Source organism: Oncorhynchus masou, unplaced genomic scaffold (assembly GCF_036934945.1).
Source record: "Oncorhynchus masou masou isolate Uvic2021 unplaced genomic scaffold, UVic_Omas_1.1 unplaced_scaffold_1566, whole genome shotgun sequence".
Lineage (NCBI taxonomy): Eukaryota > Metazoa > Chordata > Actinopteri > Salmoniformes > Salmonidae > Oncorhynchus > Oncorhynchus masou.
This window is the reverse complement of record NW_027005720.1, coordinates 81,129-99,984: the sequence shown is the minus strand read 5'-3', so window position 1 is coordinate 99,984 and position 18,856 is coordinate 81,129. Positions and strand designations below refer to the sequence as shown.

Below are 18,856 nucleotides of genomic sequence, written 5' to 3'. Positions count from 1 at the left end.
AATCCATATGCCTACATATTGATGCTCCAAATACATATGCTACATATTGATGCTCCAAATACATATGCCTACATATTGATGCTCCAAATACATATGCTACATATTGATGCTCCAAATACATATGCCTACATATTGATGCTCCAAATACATATGCTACATATTGATGCTCCAAATACATATGCCTACATATTGATGCTCCAAATACATATGCCTACATATTGATGCTCCAAATACATATGCCTACATATTGATGCTCCAAATACATATGCCTACATATTGATGCTCCAAATACATATGCTACATATTGATGCTCCAAATACATATGCTACATATTGATGCTCCAAATACATATGCCTACATATTGATGCTCCAAATACATATGCCTACATATTGATGCTCCAAATACATATGCCTACATATTGATGCTCCAAATACATATGCCTACATATTGATGCTCCAAATACATATGCCTACATATTGATGCTCCAAATACATATGCTACATATTGATGCTCCAAATCCATATGCCTACATATTGATGCTCCAAATACATATGCCTACATATTGATGCTCCAAATACATATGCTACATATTGAGTGAAGAAAGATTCTTCTCTATTCGACCAATTATACAATGGGGAACATTTGATCCAGCTCCTATAGAGAGAATTTCTGAGAACTATTGACTCAGAGGCAGAGAGAGAAAATCAAGAAATATTTGAATAGGAGTTCTGAGAGAGGTCTTGTTTTGTTTCCTGGTATTGCTGAGATCTGAATAGGCCTATCTGATCCCGTCTGACATTTAGTTCTGAGTAGAAGGTTGTCTTGTCTCATGATCCTGAGTGGTGAATGCCGACTCCAACATCCGTGATGCCCTTTGACCTGGGTCGTGTTCATTAAGGTGCCTGTTTTCAAATTTTGTGGAACCCAAATGAAAACAAGTATTTCTTATTGGACAAGTACCTCTCCCTTTCATTGAGTTTTAGACTTTTTTCTTCTGTTTTGTGCCTATTAAACACAACGCTGACTCCTGAGCAGTCACATCCATGGTGAGCATATGACCCATTGTCTGATTACTCACCTTAGAAACTGATCCCAGTTCAGTTCCTATGGCGCGAGAGAGGGAGATGATTGGTCCCCCAGGGGTTCTACTGGGTCCCATGGTGCCAATCAGAGATCAAAGAGAACAATTCATTCCTTCATTCTTGTTGACATCATCATTATCCTGAAGGTTCTCTCTCTCCCTCTCTGTAGTGGGTGTGAGAGTCCCAAAAGATGAACTTCTGAGATTGAGGCAGAGAGTTTAACATAGGATATTGACATCTGATATTGAGATCGGAGCTGTTGACATCATACCTTTAGTGAAAGGTGTTTCAATGATGCTTCACTCATCTGTGGGGAGGAAAGAGAAAATGACTAGATGTTGACACACACACACACACACACACACACACACACACACACACACACACACACACACCACCTTCATTAAGGCTGTAAGCCCTAGCCTCCTTGAGGTGCTCATCACTTCTGCCAGTCCCTGGGGAGAGTGGCATTACCAATTACCTGCCACAGGACCCCAGTCTCCTCATTATAACACCCAACGGGACACACAAACGACCACACAAATGTGTACTCTCACGCACGCACACACATGCACAATTCAGTCCCAATCAAAATCCTATTTTCCCTAACCCCTAAACCTAACCCGTTTTCTTACCCATCTTCACTATGTATAACCTGTATCTGTTGCATCAATATCACACACAACAGATCACTAACACACCACCAGATCACTAACACACAACCAGATCACTAACACACAACCAGATCACTAACACACAACCAGATCACTCTGGCACCACCAGATCACTCCGGCACCACCAGATCACTCCGGCACCACCAGATCACTCCCGCACCACCAGATCACTCCCGCACCACCAGATCACTCCCGCACCACCAGATCACTCCCGCACCACCAGATCACTCCGGCACCACCAGATCACTCTGGCACCACCAGATCACTAACACACCACCAGATCACTAACACACCACCAGATCACTAACGCACCACCAGATCACTCCCACTCCACCAGATCACTAACACACCACCAGATCACGCCCCCATAAGATCACTAACACACCACCAGATCACTCTGGCACCACCAGATCACTAACACACCACCAGATCACTAACACACCACCAGATCACTCTGGCACCACCAGATTACTAACACACCACCAGATTACTCTGGCACCACCAGATCATTCTGGCACCACCAGATCACTAACGCACCACCAGATCACTAAAGCACCACCAGATCCCTAACGCACCACCAGATCCCTAACGCACCACCAGATCCCTAACGCACCACCAGATCACTAACGCACTTCACCAGATCACTAACGCACCACCAGATCACTAACGCACCACCAGATCACTAACGCACCACCAGATCACCAACGCACCACCAGATCACCAACGCACCACCAGATCACCAACGCACCACCAGATCACCAACGCACCACCAGATCACCAACGCACCACCAGATCACCAACGCACCACCAGATCACCAACGCACCACCAGATCACCAACGCACCACCAGATTACCAACGCACCACCAGATCACCAACGCACCACCAGATCACCAACGCACCACCAGATCACCAACGCACCACCAGATCACCAACGCACCACCAGATCACCAACGCACCACCAGATCACCAACGCACCACCATCAGATAACTAACACACCACCAGATCACTCTGGCACCACCAGATCACTCTGGCACCACCAGATCACTCTGGCACCACCAGATCACTCTGGCACCACCAGATCACTCTGGCACCACCAGATCACTCTGGCACCACCAGATCACTCTGGCACCACCAGATCACTCTGGCACCACCAGATCACTCTGGCACCACCAGATCACTCTGGCACCACCAGATCACCAACGCACCACCAGATCACCAACGCACCACCAGATCACCAACGCACCACCAGATCACCAACGCACCACCAGATCACCAACGCACCACCAGATCACCAACGCACCACCAGATCACCAACGCACCACCAGATCACCAACGCACCACCAGATCACCAACGCACCACCAGATCACCAACGCACCACCAGATCACCAACGCACCACCAGATCACGCCCCCCATCAGATAACTAACACACCACCAGATCACTCTGGCACCACCAGATCACTCTGGCACCACCAGATCACTCTGGCACCACCAGATCACTCTGGCACCACCAGATCACTCTGGCACCACCAGATCACTCTGGCACCACCAGATCACTCTGGCACCACCAGATCACTCTGGCACCACCAGATCACTCTGGCACCACCAGATCACTAACGCACCACCAGATCACTAACGCACCACCAGATCACCAACGCACCACCAGATCACCAACGCACCACCAGATCACCAACGCACCACCAGATCACCAACGCACCACCAGATCACTCCCACTCCACCAGATCACTCCCACTCCACAAGATCACTAACACACCACCAGATCACGCCCCCATAAGATCACTAACACCCCACCAGATCACTCTGGCACCACCAGATCACTAACACACCACCAGATCACTCTGGCACCACCAGATCACTAACACACCACCAGATCACTCTGACACCACCAGATCACTAATGCACCACCAGATTACTAACGCACCACCAGATCACTCCCACTCCACCAGATCACTAACGCACCACCAGATCACTAACGCACCACCAGATCACTAACGCACCACCAGATCACTAACGCACCACCAGATCACTCCCATTCCACCAGATCACTCCCATTCCACCAGATCACTAACACACCACCAGATCCCTAACGCACCACCAGATCACTCGCACTTCACCAGATCACTAACGCACCACCAGATCACTTCCACTCCACCAGATCACTAACGCACCACCAGATCACCAACGCACCACCAGATCACCAACGCACCACCAGATCACCAACGCACCACCAGATCACCAACGCACCACCAGATTACCAACGCACCACCAGATCACCAACGCACCACCAGATCACCAACGCACCACCAGATCACGCCCCCCATCAGATAACTAACACACCACCAGATCACTCTGGCACCACCAGATCACTCTGGCACCACCAGATCACTCTGGCACCACCAGATCACTCTGGCACCACCAGATCACTCTGGCACCACCAGATCACTCTGGCACCACCAGATCACTCTGGCACCACCAGATCACTCTGGCACCACCAGATCACTCTGGCACCACCAGATCACTCTGGCACCACCAGATCACTCTGGCACCACCAGATCACTCTGGCACCACCAGATCACTAACGCACCACCAGATCACTAACGCACCACCAGATCACCAACGCACCACCAGATCACCAACGCACCACCAGATCACCAACGCACCACCAGATCACCAACGCACCACCAGATCACCAACGCACCACCAGATCACCAACGCACCACCAGATCACTCCCACTCCACCAGATCACTCCCACTCCACAAGATCACTAACACACCACCAGATCACGCCCCCCATAAGATCACTAACACCCCACCAGATCACTCTGGCACCACCAGATCACTAACACACCACCAGATCACTCTGGCACCACCAGATCACTAACACACCACCAGATCACTCTGACACCACCAGATCACTAATGCACCACCAGATTACTAACGCACCACCAGATCACTCCCACTCCACCAGATCACTAACGCACCACCAGATCACTAACGCACCACCAGATCACTAACGCACCACCAGATCACTAACGCACCACCAGATCACTAACGCACCACCAGATCACTCCCATTCCACCAGATCACTCCCATTCCACCAGATCACTAACACACCACCAGATCACTAACGCACCACCAGATCACTCCCACTCCACCAGATCACTCCCACTCCACCAGATCACTCCCACTCCACCAGATCACGCCCCCCATAAGATCACTAACACACCACCAGATCACTCTGGCACCACCAGATCACTCTGGCACCACCAGATCACTCTGGCACCACCAGATCACTAACGCACCACCAGATCACTAACGCACCACCAGATCACTAACGCACCACCAGATCACTAACGCACCACCAGATCACCAACGCACCACCAGATCACCAACGCACCACCAGATCACCAACGCACCACCAGATCACCAACGCACCACCAGATCACCAACGCACCACCAGATCACTCTGGCACCAGCAGATCACTAACACACCACCAGATCACTCTGGCACCACCAGATCACTAACACACCACCAGATCACTAACACACCACCAGATCACTAACACACCACCAGATCACTAACACACCACCAGATCACTCTGGCACCACCAGATCACTCTGGCACCACCAGATCACTCTGGCACCACCAGATCACTCTGGCACCACCAGATCCCTAACACACCACCAGATCCCTAACACACCACCAGATCACTAACACACCACCAGATCCCTAACACACCACCAGATCACTCTGGCACCACCAGATCACTCTGGCACCACCAGATCACTCTGGCACCACCAGATCACTCTGGCACCACCAGATCACTCTGGCACCACCAAATCACTCTGGCACCACCAAATCACTCTGGCACCACCAAATCACTCTGGCACCACCAAATCACTCTGGCACCACCAAATCACTCTGGCACCACCAAATCACTCTGGCACCACCAAATCACTCTGGCACCACCAAATCACTCTGGCACCACCAAATCACTCTGGCACCACCAAATCACTCTGGCACCACCAAATCACTCTGGCACCACCAAATCACTCTGGCACCACCAAATCACTCTGGCACCACCAAATCACTCTGGCACCACCAAATCACTCTGGCACCACCAAATCACTCTGGCACCACCAAATCACTCTGGCACCACCAAATCACTCTGGCACCACCAAATCACTCTGGCACCACCAAATCACTAACACACAGCCAGATCGCTCCCGCAGCACCAGATTGCTAACACACAACCAGATCAGTTCCACAGCACCATATCCACATCCCTCTCTCTCAGAATGATCCTCCTCAGTCAGAAGTAGTTTAACCAGAACTCTCTCATGCTTCCTCCTGACCTCTAAGGCCTGACAGGAAATTGAGAGTCTTTGTGTCTATAACGGAGGCTGAGAAACACATTGAGACGTGGACATCCTCTCAAACTCACATCCAAACCCAGCACATCTTGTTTAAGAACAATACTCAGCCTCTCTCTGTATGACTGTTACCTTGGTGTGTTCCCATCTGGATAGGAGGCATAATGCTCAGGTCTGCTGGTAGTCCCACATACACACCTCCATAGTTCCTGAGAGAAGAGGACACACAACCACACACACACACACACACACACACACACACAGTGAGAAAGACATAGATAGACAGGTCTTGATCACAGTGACCTTCAAGCAAACAAAGTCACACACACAGGGCATATTACTCACATCCTTTTTTCTTCTTCTTGTGCAGACTCCTCTGTGCTGTAAATGACATCATCAGTCAGTAATAGTCAGTAACAATTCAGTCAGTCAGTAATACTTCAGTCAGTCAGTAATAACACAGTCAGTAATACTTCAGTCAGTCAGTCAGTAATAACTCAGTCAGTAATACTTCAGTCAGTCAGTAATAACACAGTCAGTAATACTTCAGTCACTCAGTAATAACACAGTCAGTAATAACTCTGTCACTCAGTCATAACTCAGTCAGTCAGTCATAACTCAGTCAGTCAGTCATAACTCAGTCAGTCAGTAATAAGTCAGCCAGTGATAAGTCAGTGATAAGTCAGTGATAAGTCAGTGTTAAGTCAATGATAAGTCAATGATACGTCAGTGATAAGTCAGTGATAAGTCAGTGATAAGTCCATCACCCCCGGGAGCTCTGACACACGGTCAAACACACAGTCACATCAAAAAAAGGTTAATGAATGGCAAGGCTAGGAAATAGTAATCAACTCAGGTCTGTCCAATATGTAAATTTGCATGTTCATGGGTGTTCACCATCTAGGGGTCTTTTCTCCACCAGAGACCTGTTTTGAAGCTCTGTTGCAGTGGTGAAACCAGTCTCATTGATGACCTGGCTATCATTATTTTCAGTCATTTAGCAGAGGCTCTTATCCAGAGCAACTTACAGTCACACTTTTTTTGTACTTAGTACTGGTCCTCCGTGGGAATCGAACCCATATTCTCCCACAACCCTGGCATTGCAAGCACCATGCTCTACCAACTGAGCCACATGGGACCCACTAGGCTTGTTGAGAACTCTGCCTAACTGTCAATATGTTTATCAGGCAGCTTGTTGAGAACTCTGCCTAACTGTCAATATGTTTATCAGGCAGCTTGTTGAGAACTCTGCCTAACTGTCAATATGTTTATCAGGCAGCTTGTTGAGAACTCTGCCTAACTGTCAATATGTTTATCAGGCAGCTTGTTGAGAACTCTGCCTAACTGTCAATATGTTTATCAGGCAGCTTGTTGAGAACTCTGCCTAACTGTCGATATGCTTATCAGGCAGCTTGTTGAGAACTCTGCCTAACTGTCAATATGTTTATCAGGCAGCTTGTTGAGAACTCTGCCTAACTGTCGATATGTTTATCAGGCAGCTTGTTGAGAACTCTGCCTAACTGTCGATATGTTTATCAGGCAGCTTGTTGAGAACTCTGCCTAACTGTCAATATGTTTATCAGGCAGCTTGTTGAGAACTCTGCCTAACTGTCAATATGTTTATCAGGCAGCTTGTTGAGAACTCTGCCTAACTGTCAATATGTTTATCAGGCAGCTTGTTGAGAACTCTGCCTAACTGTCAATATGTTTATCAGGCAGCTTGTTGAGAACTCTGCCTAACTGTCGATATGTTTATCAGGAAGTAATCCACAGTATTTGACTAATGTCTGACTCATTAATTCTAGGAAATTGTGTTTTTCCTTTTATAGTTGAGAGGCAGGGCCTTGTGGGCAAGGTGAGGACTGAGTGTGAGTGAGACCGGATGGAGATGTTTGTGGTGCCTGGCTGGGATAAACAGAGCAGTGACGTGGAAGGTTCTTCACCTTTAATGAAAGAACACGACCTATTAGCTTACAACAACCACACATTCTTCACCTACAGCTGTCATACTGACAACAACAGCACATTCTCCATCTACAGCTGTCATACTGACAACAGCACATTCTCCATCTACAGCTGTCATACTGACAACAACAACACATTCTCCACCTACAGCTGTCATGCTGACAACAACAGCACATTCTCCATCTACAGCTGTCATGCTGACAACAACAACACATTCTCCATCTACAGCTGTCATGCTGACAACAACAGCACATTCTCCATCTACAGCTGTCATACTGACAACAGCACATTCTCCACCTACAGCTGTCATGCTGACAACAACAGCACATTCTCCACCAACCTACAGCTGTCATACTGACAACAACAGCACATTCTCCACCTACAGCTGTCATACTGACAACAGCACATTCTCCATCTACAGCTGTCATACTGACAACAACAGCACATTCTCCATCTACAGCTGTCATACTGACAACAACAGCACATTCTCCACCTACAGCTGTCATACTGACAACAACAGCACATTCTCCACCAACCTACAGCTGTCATACTGACAACAACAGCACATTCTCCACCAACCTACAACTGTCATACTGACAACAACAGCACATTCTCCACCTACCTACAGCTGTCATACTGACAACAACAGCACATTCTCCACCTACCTACAGCTGTCATACTGACAACAACAGCACATTCTCCACCTACCTACAGCTGTCATACTGACAACAACAGCACATTCTCCACCTACAGCTGTCATACTGACAACAACAGCACATTCTCCACCTACCTACAGCTGTCATACTGACAACAACAGCACATTCTCCACCAACCTACAGCTGTCATACTGACAACAACAGCACATTCTCCACCAACCTACAGCTGTCATACTGACAACAACAGCACATTCTCCACCAACCTACAGCTGTCATATTGACAACAACAGCACATTCTCCACCTACAGCTGTCATGCTGACAACAACAGCACATTCTCCATCTACAGCTGTCATGCTGACAACAACAGCACATTCTCCACCTACAGCTGTCATACTGACAACAACACATTCTCCATCTACAGCTGTCATACTGACAACAACAGCATATTCTCCATCTACTGCTGTCATACTGACAACAACCACATATTCTCCATCTACAGCTGTCATGCTGACAACAACAGCACATTCTCCACCTACCTACAGCTGTCATACTGACAACAACAGCACATTCTCCACCTACAGCTGTCATACTGACAACAACAGCACATTCTCCATCTACAGCTGTCATGCTGACAACAACAGCACATTCTCCACCTACAGCTGTCATACTGACAACAACCACATATTCTCCATCTACAGCTGTCATGCTGACAACAACAACACATTCTCCACCTACAGCTGTCATACTGACAACAACAGCACATTCTCCATCTACAGCTGTCATGCTGACAACAACAGCACATTCTCCACCTACAGCTGTCATGCTGACAACAACAGCACATTCTCCACCTACAGCTGTCATACTGACAACAACAGCACATTCTCCATCTACAGCTGTCATGCTGACAACAACAGCACATTCTCCACCTACAGCTGTCATGCTGACAACAACAGCACATTCTCCACCTACCTACAGCTGTCATACTGACAACAACAGCACATTCTCCACCTACCTACAGCTGTCATACTGACAACAACAGCACATTCTCTACCTACCTACAGCTGTCATACTGACAACAACAGCACATTCTCCACCTACCTACAGCTGTCATGCTGACAACAACAGCACATTCTCCACCTACCTACAGCTGTCATACTGACAACAACAGCACATTCTCCACCTACCTACAGCTGTCATACTGACAACAACAGCACATTCTCTACCTACCTACAGCTGTCATACTGACAACAACAGCACATTCTCCACCTACAGCTGTCACACTGACAACAACAACAATAACAACTCGGGCTCAATGCCGATTCCCCCTACTCCCCAGATAATGTGTACACTCGTTTGTGCCCCCTTAAGAATTGAAAAGCAGTGGATTAGTGAGAGAAATATGGGCTTGGGGCCAGAGAGAGACAACCATACTCACACTTCTTCTTTGGGGGCTTCGCCTGGACCTGTGAGAACAAAGGTATATTCATTTAGGATGGTTCAACGGGCCTCTAATACAGGACTAGTAAAGGTCTGTTAATACAGGACTAGTAAAGGTCTGTTAATACAGGACTAGTAAAGGTCTGTTAATACAGGACTAGTAAAGGTCCGTTAATACAGGACTAGTAAAGGTCTGTTAATACAGGACTAGTAAAGGTCTGTTAATACAGGACTAGTAAAGGTCTGTTAATACAGGACTAGTAAAGGTCTGTTAATGCAGGACTAGTAAAGGTCTGTTAATACAGGACTAGTAAAGGCCTGTTAATACAGGACTAGTAAAGGTCTGTTAATAGAGGACTAGTAAAGGTCTGTTAATACAGGACTAGTAAAGGCCTGTTAATACAGGACTAGTAAAGGTCTGTTAATACAGGACTAGTAAAGGTCTGTTAATACAGGACTAGTAAAGGCCCGTTAATACAGGACTAGTAAAGGCCCGTTAATACAGGACTAGTAAAGGCCCGTTAATACAGGACTAGTAAAGGCCCGTTAATACAGGACTAGTAAAGGCCCGTTAATACAGGACTACTAAAGGTCCTTTAATACAGGACTAGTAAAGGTCCGTTAATACAGGACTAGTAAAGGTCCGTTAATACAGGGCTAGTAAAGGTCCGTTAATACAGGACTAGTAAAGGTCCGTTAATACAGGACTAGTAAAGGTCCGTTAATACAGGACTAGTAAAGGTCCGTTAATACAGGACTAGTAAAGGTCCGTTAATACAGGACTAGTAAAGGTCCGTTAATACAGGACTAGTAAAGGTCCGTTAATACAGGACTAGTAAAGGTCCGTTAATACAGGACTAGTAAAGGTCCGTTAATACAGGACTAGTAAAGGTCCGTTAATACAGGACTAGTAAAGGTCCGTTAATACAGGACTAGTAAAGGTCCGTTAATACAGGACTAGTAAAGGTCCGTTAATACAGGACTAGTAAAGGTCTGTTAATACAGGACTAGTAAAGGTCTGTTAATACAGGACTAGTAAAGGTCCGTGTTACAGACGTCGAACTAAATGTATTTGAGTGTTTACCTATTTTTGTAACTTGAGTCTGATAATTATCTGTTCAAAACAATTAATCTGATAATGCTTTTGTGGAATATAAAAATACTTGCTTGATATATGTTTTGCAGTTTCTTGAAATACTTTGCAAATTCAACTTATTTCTATGTGAAAACTGAAATGGTTTATTCATTCCATTTCCGTTTTAGTCGACACTCATCCAGAGTAACTTACAGTGGTGAGTGCAAACATTTCATACTTTTTCGTACTGGTCCCCCGTGGGAAACAAACCCACAATCATAGCATTGCAAGTACCATGCTCTACCAACTGAGCCAAATCATCACAGGGGGTGCTGCAGCACACTCAGTACCCCTACTTCCCACGGCTGTGCCTAAATCTACCTACCTTCACCTATAGTGCCTTCGGAATGTATTCACACCCCTTAACCTTTTCCACATTTTGTTGTGCTACAGCCTGAATGTAAAATTGATTAAATTGAGATTTTTTGTCACTGGCCTACAAGGTGTTGTGTTAAGGACCAATACAATACAAAACATTTCTGAGTACCATATTTTCAAGCATAGTGGTGGCTGCATCATGTTATGGGTATGCTTGTAATCGTTAAGGACTGGGGAGTTTTTCAGGATAAAAAATAAAAGAAATGGGCCTCCTGATTGGCTCAGAGGTGTAAGGCACTTCATCACAGTGCTTGAGGCATCACTACAGACCCGGCTTTGATCCCAGGCTGTGTCACAACCGGCCATGAACGGAAGTCCCATAGGGCGTGCACAATTGGCCCAGCGTTGTCCGGGTTAGGGGAGGGTTTGTCCGGGGGGGCTTTACTTGGCTCATCGCGCTCTAGTGTGCTCTGGTGGTGGGCCAGGCGCCTGCAGGCTGACTCCGGTCATGAGTTGAATAGTGTTTCCTCCGACACATTGGTGCGGCTGGCTTCCGGGTTAAGCAGGCGGGTGTTAAGAAGCGCGGTTTGGCAGGTAATGTTTTGGAGGACTCATGACTTGACCTTTGCCTCTCCTGAGCCCGTTGGGGAGTTGCAGCTATGAGAGAAAATAGCAATGGATATTGCTCTGTGTGTGTGTGTGTGTGTGTGTGTGTGTGTGTGTGTGTGTGTGTGTGTGTGTGTGTGAAATCTCTCCCATCCACTGTTTTAAAAAGAAAAGGCAGAGAAACAGAGAAGCCTTGACTGCTTTCAGTGTTCATGAGCTTGGCCATTGTCCCATTGTGAGTGCTGTTGAAAACATCTTGTCCCTGAGTCACCTATCGATTCTGTACTCAGGCTGTCATCAGAGTACCAGATATATAGTAACAGATATATCTGGTCAGGTAGTCATCAGAGCACCACTGTCCCCAGTCATAACAGATATATCTGGTCAGGTAGTCACCAGAGCACCACTGTCCCCAGTCATAACAGATATATCTGGTCAGGTAGTCACCAGAGCACCACTGTCCCCAGTCATAACAGATATATCTGGTCAGGTAGTCACCAGAGCACCACTGTCCCCAGTCATAACAGATATATCTGGTCAGGTAGTCACCAGAGCACCACTGTCCCCAGTCATAACAGATATATCTGGTCAGGTAGTCACCAGAGCACCACTGTCCCCAGTCATAACAGATATATCTGGTCAGGTAGTCACCAGAGCACCACTGTCCCCAGTCATAACAGATATATCTGGTCAGGTAGTCACCAGAGCACCACTGTCCCCAGTCATAACAGATATATCTGGTCAGGTAGTCACCAGAGCACCACTGTCCCCAGTCATAACAGATATATCTGGTCAGGTAGTCACCAGAGCACCACTGTCCCCAGTCATAACAGATATATCTGGTCAGGTAGTCACCAGAGCACCACTCTCCCCAGTCATAACAGATATATCTGGTCAGGTAGTCATCAGAGCACCACTCTCCCCAGTCATAACAGATATATCTGGTCAGGTAGTCATCAGAGCACCACTCTCCGCATTTGGTCAGGTAGTCATCAGAGCACCACTCTCCCCAGTCATAACAGATATATCTGGTCAGGTAGTCATCAGAGCACCACTCTCCCCAGTCATAACAGATATATCTGGTCAGGTAGTCATCAGAGAACCACTCTCCCCATTTGGTCAGGTAGTCATCAGAGCACCACTCTGCCCAGTCATAACAGATATATCTGGTCAGGTAGTCATCAGAGCACCACTCTCCCCATTTGGTCAGGTAGTCATCAGAGCACCACTCTCCCCAGTCATAACAGATATATCTGGTCAGGTAGTCACCAGAGCACCACTCTCCCCAGTCATAACAGATATATCTGGTCAGGTAGTCATCAGAGCACCACTCTCCCCATTTGGTCAGGTAGTCACCAGAGCACCACTCTCCCCAGTCATAACAGATATATCTGGTCAGGTAGTCATCAGAGCACCACTCTCCCCATTTGGTCACGTAGTCACCAGAGCACCACTCTCCCCAGTCATAACAGATATATCTGGTCAGGTAGTCATCAGAGCACCACTCTCCCCATTTGGTCAGGTAGTCATCAGAGCACCACTCTCCCCAGTCATAACAGATATATCTGGTCAGGTAGTCACCAGAGCACCACTCTCCCCAGTCATAACAGATATATCTGGTCAGGTAGTCATCAGAGCACCACTCTCCCCATTTGGTCAGGTAGTCACCAGAGCACCACTCTCCCCAGTCATAACAGATATATCTGGTCAGGTAGTCATCAGAGCACCACTCTCCCCATTTGGTCACGTAGTCACCAGAGCACCACTCTCCCCAGTCATAACAGATATATCTGGTCAGGTAGTCATCAGAGCACCACTCTCCCCATTTGGTCAGGTAGTCATCAGAGCACCACTCTCCCCAGTCATAACAGATATATCTGGTCAGGTAGTCATCAGAGCACCACTCTCCCCATTTGGTCAGGTAGTCATCAGAGCACCACTCTCCCCAGTCATAACAGATATATCTGGTCAGGTAGTCATCAGAGCACCACTCTCCCCATTTGGTCAGGTAGTCATCAGAGCACCACTCTGCCCAGTCATAACAGATATATCTGGTCAGGTAGTCATCAGAGCACCACTCTCCCCATTTGGTCAGGTAGTCATCAGAGCACCACTCTGCCCAGTCATAACAGATATATCTGGTCAGGTAGTCACCAGAGCACCACTCTCCCCATTTGGTCAGGTAGTCATCAGAGCACCACTCTCCCCAGTCATAACAGATATATCTGGTCAGGTAGTCATCAGAGCACCACTCTCCCCATTTGGTCAGGTAGTCATCAGAGCACCACTCTGCCCAGTCATAACAGATATATCTGGTCAGGTAGTCATCAGAGCACCACTCTCCCACTCACCACTCTCTCACACACACACACCACACACACAAAAGGAGGAAACAGCTGAAACTAGTGGTCTACTGTCAGTCAAGGTAAACAAGTCATATCCTCAACCTCAGCTATACTAGTGGTCTACTGTTAGTCAAGTTAAACAAGTCATATCCTCAACCTCAGCTATACTAGTGGTCTACTGTCAGTCAAGGTAAACAAGCCATATCCTCAACCTCAGCTATACTAGTGGTCTTCTGTCAGTCAAGGTAAACAAGCCATATCCTCAACCTCAGCTATACTAGTGGTCTACTGTTAGTCAAGGTAAACAAGTCATATCCTCAACCTCAGCTATACTAGTGGTCTACTGATAGTCAAGGTAAACAAGTCATATCCTCAGCCTCAGCTATACTAGTGGTCTACTGTTAGTCAAGGTAAACAAGTCATATCCTCAACCTCAGCTATACTAGTGGTCTACTGTTAGTCAAGTTAAACAAGTCATATCCTCAACCTCAGCTATACTAGTGGTCTACTGTTAGCCAAGGTAAACAAGTCATATCCTCAACCTCAGCTATACTAGTGGTCTACTGTTAGTCAAGGTAAACAAGTCATGTCCTCAACCTCAGCTATACTAGTGGTCTACTGTTAGTCAAGGTAAACAAGCCATATCCTCAACCTCAGCTATACTAGTGGTCTACTGTTAGTCAAGGTAAACAAGTCATATCCTCAACCTCAGCTATACTAGTGGTCTACTGTTAGTCAAGGTAAACAAGTCATATCCTCAACCTCAGCTATACTAGTGGTCTACTGTTAGTCAAGGTAAACAAGTCATATCCTCAACCTCAGCTATACTAGTGGTCTACTGTTAGTCAAGGTAAACAAGCCATATCCTCAACCTCAGCTATACTAGTGGTCCACTGTTAGTCAAGGTAAACAAGTCATATCCTCAACCTCAGCTATACTAGTGGTCTACTGTTAGTCAAGGTTAACAAGTCATATCCTCAACCTCAGCTATACTAGTGGTCCACTGTTAGTCAAGGTAAACAAGCCATATCCTCAACCTCAGCTATACTAGTGGTCTACTGTTAGTCAAGGTTAACAAGTCATATCCTCAACCTCAGCTATACTAGTGGTCTACTGTTAGTCAAGGTAAACAAGCCATATGATGGTGTTGTTCATGTGACAGTTGATAATATGTTAACAGTAGTAGATGTTAACCAGTACATCAGTAGGACATGGTGTCTGTCTATGGTACTCTCGTTACCTGTTGATTTTCACTAGTATCCATTTTCCATACACAACATTACATGTTGAATTAGAGGTTGAAAATGCCTTCTATTGAACATCAAACCCAAGGCACATTGGCCAAACATATTGAAAATAACAGACTAACATAGAACATCTGCTTTCATAAGGGTTTCTCTTTTCATACTGATCATGTCAGGGGAAAGCAATTCAAGGGTAATGTCTATTGGCTTTGATTTGTGAAATTCTCTCCCTCAGAGTGTTGACATATCAATGATATCAAGACTGCTGCTTTGATTCAAACGGACAGTGTGTCTGATTCAACTCGTTTAGCTTCAGATCAACACACACTCACACACGCCAGGCAAGCACGCACACACGGTTGCACTTGAATGAGCGAGCGCATACACACACAAACAAACAAACACACAGAAATCATTGCCCACATACTGTACACAGAAGGTACTTCTGTACTATTCATCTCTATTCATAAAAAACTCCATAACTCTCCATAATTATAAGTCCCTGTTTCCACAACTCTCTATTGTAAAGCCCTGTTTCCACAACTCTCTGTTGTAAAGCCCTGTTTCCACAACTCTCTGTTGTAAAGCCGTTTCCCCAACTCTCTATTGTAAAGCCCTGTTTCCCCAACTCTCTATTGTAAATCCCTGTTTCCACAACTCTCTATTGTAAATTCCTGTTTCCACAACTCTCTATTGTAAACCCGTTTCCACAACTCTCTATTGTAAACCCGTTTCCACAACTCTCTATTGTAAAGCCCTGTTTCCACAACTTTATATTGTAAATCCCTGTTTCCACAACTTTATATTATAGATCGATGGCACACTCACCTCCTCCAGCCGTGCTGGTCGTTGAGGAATATCCACAACCCATCTCACATCCACACTGACCTGACAAGATGAACAAGGGAGACACAGAGAGAGAGAAGAAGTGGAGAAGAGGTGGAGAGGGGGACAGTAGTAGTGGAGAGAAGAGGTGGAGAGGGGGACAGTAGTAGTGCGGTCTTTGGTTTGCTGCTGCTGTCTCTCTCTGTGGTGCTCTCTGAGTGTCTCCACTGTGAGACTGAAGCAGCATGTTAAGTCAAGGATTGGGGGAGGAAACTTAAAGAGAGGGGAGGAGTAGAGAGCGAGGGAGGAAGAGAGAGGTTAACTGTTGTAACACTGTGTGTGTGTGTGTGTGTGTGTGTGTGTGTGTGTGTGTGTGTGTGTGTGTGTGTGTGTGTGTGTGTGTGTGTGTGTGTGTGTGTGTGTGTGGTGAGTGTGTGTGTGTGTGTGTTTGAGAGAGAGAGAGAGGTGGCGATGGAGAAGAGGGTGGGTATATTCCTCTCCCTGGTGGGGTTGCCCAGGTAACAAGGAGTGGGCATGTCAGGGAGGGGGCTCAGCCAATGAGAGGGCTGTGTGTGTGTGTGTGTGTCTGTGTGTGTGTGTTTCCTTGTTCTCTACTTCCGTCTTGAGACAACCAGCCCGTTAAAGCAATTTAATCAATCTATTTCAATTTAATCAAAAAGTTCAACACACCAAAAGCTTACTTGCAAAGAATAACTGTCTTCAAAGGACTACATGCACATCTGTACAGGTCCGATGGCCATATAATCTTACTGAACCGTGCTACATCACCAATATAATCTTACTGAACCGTGCTATATCATCAATATAATTTCAAATCAAATCTTATTTGTCACATGCGCTAAATACAACAGGTGTAGACCTTAGAGTGAAATGCTTACTTACAAGTCCTTTACAAACATTGCAGTTTTAAGAAAAATACCACAAAAAATAAATTAACTTAACAAATAATTAAATCAAAATATCAAATCAAATTTATTTGTCACATACACATGGTTAGCAGATGTTAATGCGAGTGTAGCGAAATGCTTGTGCTTCTAGTTCCGACAATGCAGTAATAACCAACAAGTAATCTAAATAACAATTCCTAAACTACTGACTTATACACAGTGTAAGGGGATGAAGAATATGTACATAAGGATATATGAATGAGTGATGGTACAGAGCAGCATAGGCAAGATACAGTAGATGGTATCGAGTACAGTATATACATATGAGATGAGTATGTAAACAAAGTGGCATAGTTAAAGTGGCTAGTGATACATGTATTACATAAGGATGCAGTCGATGATATAGAGTACAGTATATACGTATGCATATGAGAAGAATAATGTAGGGTAAGTAACATTATATAAGGTAGCATTGTTTAAAGTGGCTAGTGATATATTTACATCATTTCCCATTAATTCCCATTATTAAAGTGGCTGGAGTTGAGTCAGTGTCAGTGTGTTGGCAGCAGCCACTCAATGTTAGTGGTGGCTGTTTAACAGTCTGATGGCCTTGAGATAGAAGCTGTTTTTCAGTCTCTCGGTCCCAGCTTTGATGCACCTGTACTGACCTCGCCTTCTGGATGATAGCGGGGTGAACAGGCAGTGGCTCGGGTGGTTGATGTCCTTGATGATCTTTATGGCCTTCCTGTAACATCGGGTGGTGTAGGTGTCCTGGAGGGCAGGTAGTTTGCCCCCGGTGATGCGTTGTGCAGACCTCACTACCCTCTGGAGAGCCTTACGGTTGAGGGCGGAGCAGTTGCCGTACCAGGCGGTGATACAGCCCGCCAGGATGCTCTCGATTGTGCATCTGCAGACGTTTGTGAGTGCTTTTGGTGACAAGCCAAATTTCTTCAGCCTCCTGAGGTTGAAGAGGAGCTGCTGCGCCTTCTTCACGATGCTGTCTGTGTGAGTGGACCAATTCAGTTTGTCTGTGATGTGTATGCCGAGGAACTTAAAACTTGCTACTCTCTCCACTACTGTTCCATCGATGTGGATAGGGGAGTGTTCCCTCTGCTGTTTCCTGAAGTCCACAATCATCTCCTTAGTTTTGTTGACGTTGAGTGTGAGGTTATTTTCCTGACACCACACTCCGAGGGCCCTCACCTCCTCCCTGTAGGCCGTCTCGTCGTTGTTGGTAATCAAGCCTACCACTGTTGTGTCGTC

General features: G+C 46.2%; 1 long non-coding RNA gene across 1 annotated transcript; it reads right to left on the bottom strand.

The window, feature by feature from the left end:
* Positions 1–426: 426 nt before the first annotated feature.
* Positions 427–17,045, bottom strand: LOC135531258 (uncharacterized). The gene is made up of 5 exons (XR_010453983.1): positions 16,689–17,045; positions 10,211–10,238; positions 6,499–6,534; positions 6,286–6,362; positions 427–1,390 (listed from the first exon to the last, which is right to left on the bottom strand). It is a non-coding gene; the product is annotated as an uncharacterized LOC135531258 (long non-coding RNA).
* Positions 17,046–18,856: the final 1,811 nt, after the last annotated feature.